The following is a 6000-nucleotide window of genomic DNA, read 5'->3' as shown; positions in this document are numbered from 1 at the left end:
CTCTCTCTCTCTCTCTCTCTCTCTCTCTCTCTGTGTGTGTGTGTGTGTGTGTAAGAGAGAGGGGGGAATAGAAATCATTAGGTCATAGTAAATGGAAACCAATACTTGGTTCCCCATATGTTTGTCTTAAAGCCTACACTTGTGTCTTAAAGGCTGCTCCTTGAAGTTGAGGTGTTAGCATTTATGGAGCTAAGACATGTAAGTCATTGTCTAAATTGTCTACAAGAAAGAAATTAGTCAATATTTTAAAACAAAGCAAGCCATCAAAAACAGAGAAGTTTCTCTTTTAGATTTAGAGATTCTCAAAATTTCAAGATATCTGTAACCTTGCACTGCTTTTGCATTTGTTTGTTTAATAGTCCTTTTTAATAGCTTGTTGCCAGGATTTATTAACCAGCCTAATACTTAGTTCTGGTCTGGTCCTCTGTCATGTCCACAGATGCCTACAGGTTTATTGGTGTTTTAAATAAACAACCCACAGTACCTTGTTGAGTGGAAGCACAAGTGACCTTATCTTTAGATTAAGCGAAGGGATTTAGTAAAAATATTGAGCTGACATTTTCTCTGGGTCCTCTGATTAGAAACTGATAAATGGTGAAGATAAACAGAAAGGTTGCCCTTATCCTCCATGGCCCAGGATACAGTACTGGCTTCCATTCTTGTGCTTCTCTAATGCAGTGAATAGGGACAAAACGTAAATGTTAGTTTATTGAACAGAAGAGAGCCAGCAGAGTGTCTATGTTTTATGGACTATAGAGCTATCCAGTGCATCATCATGCCCTGGCTCACTTCACTAGCCAGACTGGACCAGGAGAGATAGCTGATAGTCACTTATCCATTTCTGTCTCACAAGGATAATACCATTTCCCTTCAACCTCTGTTGTGAGTTGCTTTCTGTCTCTTGCTTATTTTCTAAAATCTATGTTACAAGGGTCTTAGTTAAAGATGACTGAGATCCAATCCTTTCCTCATTCTATTAAACTGAAGATCTATTAGTCTGGTGTGATGTTAAGGGCCATGAAGCTTGATGATTTACTACCCTGACTGGCTTAGTATTTTAAAGGTTGACATAGAGTGAGGAAAGTAGGTTTGTTTACATCCTGAGTAACAATTAAGATACTAAGCAGCACTGGGAAGATGGCTTTGTTGATAAATATATACCATGCAAGCACAAGGACCAGTGTTGGAAATCCCAGATGCCTACATAAGAATCCAAGCATAACAAATACTAGTGCTCAGTGGATGTGCTCAAAATCATGCAGGTCCCTGCAGTTTTCTAGCCTATCACGTTCATCCCTCTCTTCATCTCTTCCTTCCTCTTCTCTTCCTGTCTCCTTGCCTTCTTCCTTTTCTCTTCCCACATTCCAATTGATGGCTTATTACTGCTTCCATTGTCCATCCAACCTACTCAGTTTTTAACTTCCAGCTCTTTGTTAACCTCACATTGCTCTAGTCTTTCTTAGTTCATCAAGGTTCTTATTCTAAAGTATTATCTATAGCAGATAAGGAACTGAAGAATACATCATCTGAAGTATGAACTCAAAACAATAAAGAAGTGTGTCTGAACTAGTTAATTCTAGGAACTTGGAATCAACTCACTTGTTTGGAATGTAAGGCATTTAGTGTTCCACAGAGAGATGGTAAAGTATGAAAAACAATTAAGTTTATGAGTAGGTAATAATCATCATTTGGGTTTGTTGTCAGTCCAGTCTACTTGTTGGAATCCATCAAAAGGTTGCTCTAGTCTCAGAAAGTACCCAGAAGCATTCTCAGACAGGTAACTTGGACTGCTTAAGCTATATGGCAACAAAAACTTGCAAAGGAGGCTCCTAAGATGCTCTGAGCAAAGGATCCCTCCTCTCCTGGATGCTAGATATAGAATGAGACAATGTGCTTTACTGAAGCCCAAGACCAAAGTACCTGGGAAGAAAGGAGTGTCTTGGGTGAGTGAATAGAGTTTGATTTGGACTCAACTATTACTTGCAGTCAGAAGTGACAGCCTGAATGTATATGTATTTGATACTCTCCTGTTGCTGTGACAGAAAAACAATGTTGAGAGAGGAAATAGCTTTGCTCACTATTTCAGGTGTTTCATTTCATTATGGTGGAGAGGGTACGGTACAACAAAACAGCTATTCCATGGTAGAAGAAGAAAAAGAAAAAATGATGATGGTGATGAAGAAGAAGGAGAAAGGGAAGGAGGAGGAGGAAGAGATAAGAAGGAAATGAGAGGAGAGCAAAGGAGAGGAGAGGAGAGGAGGCTAGCACATTTTTTTTGTTTTCTCTTTTATTCTCTTTGGATTCCTCACCTAAGGAGGGTGCCCCCTACATTTAGCTGGGTCTCCTCCCTCAGTTAATCTAATGAAAGACCCTCAAGGACATACCCAGAGGCATTCTTTATAAACCTCCTGTATTTCTCTCCATCTCAAGTTGACAGTCAAGAGAAGAAAACATTAAAATATCACTTCCCGTTAATTAATTCATGGATTAATGACTGTGACACAGCACGCATGAAAGTGTTATCTGACAGGTGGGAGAGGTCAAGGAAGCCTTCTGTTAGACATTAAATTTACAAGTTGTAGGAAATTGCTTTGAGGCCCAAAGTTCAACCAGTGAGCCTGCTAACATGCATTTCCTGTGACATTGTGTTTAACAACACGTCATCCAGGGATGTGAAAATCCAGGAAATCGACATTGGCTCTTAGGAACTAGCTCTGCAAACTATGACCACTGGCCAATCATATTCAAAGTACTCAAATGCCAAAGGAGTCCTAAGAAAGGTTAACTGGCAAACGATGAACACATACTTGAGAAAGGAACCAGCAGTGAAAACAAATGGCACCAAATCCAGGATTCAGGTAAAGATAAATAACCATGTCACGTACACAGACCCAAGCCACAAAGACACTGTTTCTGGCAAGATTCCAGAAAATACCAGGGCAGTTTTCTGGCCATGTATAGATCCCATTTTAACAATGTAGGGCACCCATGGGCACTGGGACATGATCTCCTCTGAATGTCAGTGTACTGCTTCCCAGGTGTGATGGTTAACACTAATTTCAAACTCAAGAAGATCTCGAATCACCATGGAAATACATCTATGTGGTCATGTGTGTGAGAGGGTTTCTAGTTTAGATTAGTTGAGGTAGGAAAAGCCACTCTAAATATGGGGGACACCATTCCACGGGTCAGGGATATAAATATGTCCTGAAACAGAAAGCCAGCAGAACATTGGCATGTATTACTACTCTGTACTTCCTGTCTCTGGATTTGAAATGAGGAGTTACTTTCTATGCTATCCTTGCCATGAGGCACCACACCCTCACCTGAGAACCAAAGCAAGCCCTGCTTTCCCTAACTAAACTCAACTCTCCCTCCTAATCAAGTGATTTGCAGGCCTTGGACATGGATTGACGTTTCTAATACTACAGATGCTCCAGTCTCAAGGAAAATAACCTGGATGACCAGCAATTAGGTGCCAGCCCTCAGAGTCCATCAGCAATGAGATATTTTTCTGTCACATATTCAATTTTTCAAGATTATCATATTTGCTCACTAGTAGTAAGGAACAGCAAATTAATACTCCACTTCCCTCATCTGATTGTGGCTGAAGATATAAAATCCCATCTCCATAGATGGATTAATGTGAGCTCCCATACACAGCCTCACTTAGATCCACAGCTTGCAGCCTGAGCACAAGGACTGAACATGAATTCATTTTCAAGAGACAACAATTTGCATCATGTCCTCTAGACAGAGACAGGAAGGGTCATGTTCTTTCTAAAACTCTACCATGAGCCCTTCATTTCCTTATCATTTGCACTGAAGGAGAGAGGAGAATGATGATATTTGGGAAAGAAGATGAAGTAATAGGCATGGTTAACATTATACTTTTATACTTTAGCTTTGAACAAATGAAATAACAAATAGCTCCCACCCCTTTTGTACTTACAAAACCTCTCACAGTTTTCAGGAAATATGAAAGGGAAGCTTCAAAGGCATGACAAGATATATGTGCCAACTAGGGAGTAGAGATGGAAGTTCCCTTATGATTAGAAACAAAAGCCTGGCTCTAATCCCCTGCATGATACAAGTTTTAACTCATCAGGGTGATACAGAAGGATTCTGATGGAGTAAAGAGCTAGCACTGTCAGCTGTTTTCTTCTTTCTCCTTCTCCTTCTCCTTATTCTTATTCTTATTCTCCTCCTCATCCTCTCCCTCCTCTTCATCGTCCTCCTGTTCCTCCTTCTTCATCCTCCTTCCCCCTTCCTCTTTCTTGTCTCCACTTGTATATGCAAATTTCATAACAAGAAGGGCAGCCAGGCAATACCACTCAAGAAAAAATATCCCTGTAATCAGCTAGTTCCTCACTGCTATAGTTCCCTAACCTATAATTTCACCTGTTTGCTTTGACATGGGGTGATGTTTCATGGGTCACATGGTCCCTATATCCTCAGATATGCTACATAAAATTCCAAAGCCTATAAGAAAAGTCACATCTAGAAAAATAAAATATTTCCTCAAATTATCCTCCGAATCTTTGATAACTTTGATGGTTTTCTTAAATGATAAAATTTTATCCCTAAAACTTGTTTTGTTTTGTTTTTCCAGTAGAACTATTGAAGAGGAGAACCCGAGTCAGACTTCATGAGGTCCTAGCCACAGATGCTAGCAGATAAAAAAAGGGGGGAAACTGGAAAAAATAACTGGTAGCTTTACCAAAACTACATTCTTATGTATGATGGCAAAGGAAGGCAGCAGGTAAAGACAAATGAAATTTCTAAACAAAATTCCCCTGTATCTTAAAGTACAGATTTTTCTTCAATAGTAGTTTTGTGTATCACACTTACACCTTCTGGCTATAGAGGAACAAATGAGTTGTTTCTGAATGTCTCTGGAGTTATATGGTCACCAGCAGAACTGTGTCCTGGGTTTTCTCTCCACACTGCAGGGTCATTTGACCAGAGAAAAGTGATACATTCTTCCCTCATGAGCAGACCATAGGAAATGGAAGAAAGCAAAGTGCATTTTATATGAACCTTCTTGCTAGTGGGGTTAACCTACTGAAATGCCAATCTGGCCCAAAGTTCACTGCAGGGGTGGGAGGCAGAGCTGGGAGGAGGTTCGACAGAGCAATCTCCCTTCTCAACTCTGAACCAAACACAGCAATGTCAAGCAGAGAGAGCAGGCACATACCAAGTTTCTGTGGGAACTGCTGGGCATGCAGAAGAGAGTCTGCTAGAGATGCGATCAAAGAAACACATGCATCTCTACAATGAATACTACAAGTGGGTCACACTTACTGAATGCTGAGCCTGATCAAGGAAGCCGTAAGTCCCACTTTCATGAGGTCTTTGAGCTGTTTCCTAGAGAAGAAAAGAGGAAAGGACATGAGAAGGAGGATCTAGACACTTGTCCTATGTATGCAAACCATTTCTGTTAGTTATCCTATGAGATATACAAGCACTAGTATAAAAACTAGTGTCAAAAACAGATCTGATTGCATTATAAATTTACTATGGTGAAGACAGTGAGAAAGCAAAACTAAGTTTTTCACAATGTCTAGCAAATATTTTTATCCTCTAGCACATAAGCTGTGACTCTTTTGTCTATTTCAAAAGAGACCACTGGGCTCAGAGCTTGAAGGAGAACATTGCATAAAGACTGGAATTTGTTCACCAAATCTGGAGGCATTCTCTGCTCTGCTGCTCTACCTACTGTGGTTTCTGGGTCCCAGGAGGTCACAGGAAATATGAGGAGTTGAGATTTTAGGGCTGATACTATGAATTTCAGGAATAGAGCCAGATTTAATGAACTAACTTCTCAATTTCCTTTGAACTCTGAATCTGTAGTACTGTGTAGGGACCAACAGCATGATGATCAGAAGTTTAAGAGTGATGACTTTCTGTGTGAAATGAATACAGCTATCACTTACATCTTGGAGAATTTTGGCTAGGAGTGTAGCTTGGCAGTAGATTACCTGCTTCATGCACATCAGG

At 40.2% G+C, this 6000-nt stretch overlaps 1 protein-coding gene across 5 annotated transcripts in view; it reads right to left on the bottom strand.

Moving 5' to 3' along the window:
* The window catches only part of Rbfox1 (RNA binding fox-1 homolog 1), a 1556838-nt gene that overhangs the window by 1246503 nt on the left and 304335 nt on the right, over nt 1-6000 (bottom strand). For all 5 annotated transcript variants that reach the window (XM_031361868.1, XM_031361950.1, XM_031361938.1 and 2 more), the window contains exon 2: nt 5305-5367. The gene's annotated coding sequence lies outside the window, so the exon portion shown is untranslated. The remainder of the gene's footprint in view (nt 1-5304; nt 5368-6000) is intronic.

The sequence above is a fragment of the Mastomys coucha genome, unplaced genomic scaffold (genome assembly GCF_008632895.1).
Source record: "Mastomys coucha isolate ucsf_1 unplaced genomic scaffold, UCSF_Mcou_1 pScaffold12, whole genome shotgun sequence".
Taxonomy (NCBI): Eukaryota; Metazoa; Chordata; class Mammalia; order Rodentia; family Muridae; genus Mastomys; species Mastomys coucha.
This window is presented reverse-complemented; position numbering and strand designations above follow the sequence as displayed.